The 1,756-nt window shown below is 44.4% G+C and overlaps 1 non-coding gene across 1 annotated transcript; it reads right to left on the bottom strand.

The window, feature by feature from the left end:
- Positions 1-823: 823 nt before the first annotated feature.
- On the bottom strand, positions 824-971 carry LOC113928086. The gene has a single exon (XR_003521774.2). It is a non-coding gene; the product is annotated as a U4 spliceosomal RNA (small nuclear RNA).
- Between the last annotated feature and the right edge of the window lie 785 nt (positions 972-1,756).

The raw sequence follows: 1,756 nt of genomic DNA, 5'->3' as shown, positions 1-1,756 counted from the left end.
TACTTACCTGGAATTTGCTGCTTATCGATTGGACAGGCAAACCATTTATCCAACAGAAGCCCGTTTGCTCATCTGTAAATTTGGAACAGTGATCCCTCACTTGCAAGATGACTGTAAGAATTCAAAGAGGTAATGAATGTGACAGTGATTTCTGCATCTCAAGGGGATACACACACACACACACACACACACACACACACACACACACACACACACAAGGCATATTACTATCAAGGTGGGTTCAGGAAAGAGGCAGCAATATATCCGAGGTTATATTTGCTCTGGGATTGCTATTACCCAGAGCCTCTTCCTACAATGCTGTCTGAATCTAAGGGCCTCAAATGCTAGGTCTTCTCCAACCTTCTATTTTCTCCTTTTTTCTTTCGCTTCTGCATCTGTTTTTAACAAAAGATGAAACCCTTAAATATCTTTAAGAATACTTCTGGGCTGCTTAGCAGGTGCCTCTGACCAATTTTGTTGACTTGTTAAAACAACTTGGGGAAGGAAAAAAAATCTAAATTTTGGAATCAATATTATAAAATCGACTGCCTTTCTGAAACTTTGAAAGCTTGCCCATAACTATTATGGTTGGTAAAGTGCTGACTCACACCTTTTTGTGGAGGAAAGAAGTCTACATGTTCTAAGAGACACAGCTATTAGGTTTTCCCATAAATGTGGGTAGAGTCTTTACTGGGAAAAAGTAAACAACCCAGCTTCCCCCAAATTAGTCATGTCACATGATTGGTCATTTTTACAAGCCTCCAAATACCTTTTCAGAGCTATTTGAAAGGTGGACATCTGCTCCTGTTTGCATGGCCCGATCCCCTTTTCTTCAGGAGAGTGAGGGCAGAGAAGAGCGTCTCCTGTCCCACACACAGGTGAGCCATGGGAATCTGCTCTTTGTTTTCAATTAGCAGTGATCGCACCTCGAATCAGCCTCATTGGCTATGATCCTGCCACTGCTCAACGCTGTAGTGGACTCTGGGAAGTGCCACACACCTGCAGAAACGGCACAGGGAACCATTTAAGGCAGGTGCTGTGACAGCGGCCACACTTCAGGTCACCAGTGCTCAGCTTTGTGGTTTCCAGACATTCTGGGCTCTCATGGAAAGAAACACAAATCAACTCATTCCAGGCACCAGGTGGGTCAGAGATGCAATTCTTCAGAGTCAGAGAAAAGGCAACTAGGTGATGGCAAAGATTGTAATAAAAATCAAAGGCCTTTCAGCATATAAAACTCATGGACTTCCATAGCAGAGTCTAGGAATAGGCTCTTGCTCTTGGGAAGAAACTGTTTTTCAGCGCTTCGATGTCTTAGTTCATCAAATGGGTGGCCCAATACCACCACATTGTAAGGTGTTGTGAGACGGGGAAAAGAAAATTAAATTTTCAACTTTAACGTGCATACAAATCCCCTGAGTATCTCGTAAAATTACGGATTCTGAGTTCACAGGGCTGGGGTGAGAACAGAGATTCCGTATTGCTCACCAGTCCCCAGGAGATGCTGATTCCGTTAGTGGAGGGCCACACTGTGAGCAGCAAGGGGAACAGCCCCAACGCCATGCCTCTCCCTGATGGTAGCTTTGTAGGGCCGGCTGGGCGACCGAATCAGAATCCATTTACAACACAGTGAATACACTTTAAAGTGAAATGTAACGCAAACCCCAAAGTGACGATCAAGAGTCAAACTGTGTTAAATTGTCGCATCAGAAAGAAGACAGGACTGCAGGAGCCGTGCAATGCTTTGCAGTCTCCT

The sequence above is a fragment of the Zalophus californianus genome, chromosome 7 (assembly GCF_009762305.2).
Source record: "Zalophus californianus isolate mZalCal1 chromosome 7, mZalCal1.pri.v2, whole genome shotgun sequence".
Taxonomy (NCBI): Eukaryota; Metazoa; Chordata; class Mammalia; order Carnivora; family Otariidae; genus Zalophus; species Zalophus californianus.
Note: the sequence above shows the minus strand (reverse complement) of the source record. Positions and strands in the feature narration are given on the sequence as shown.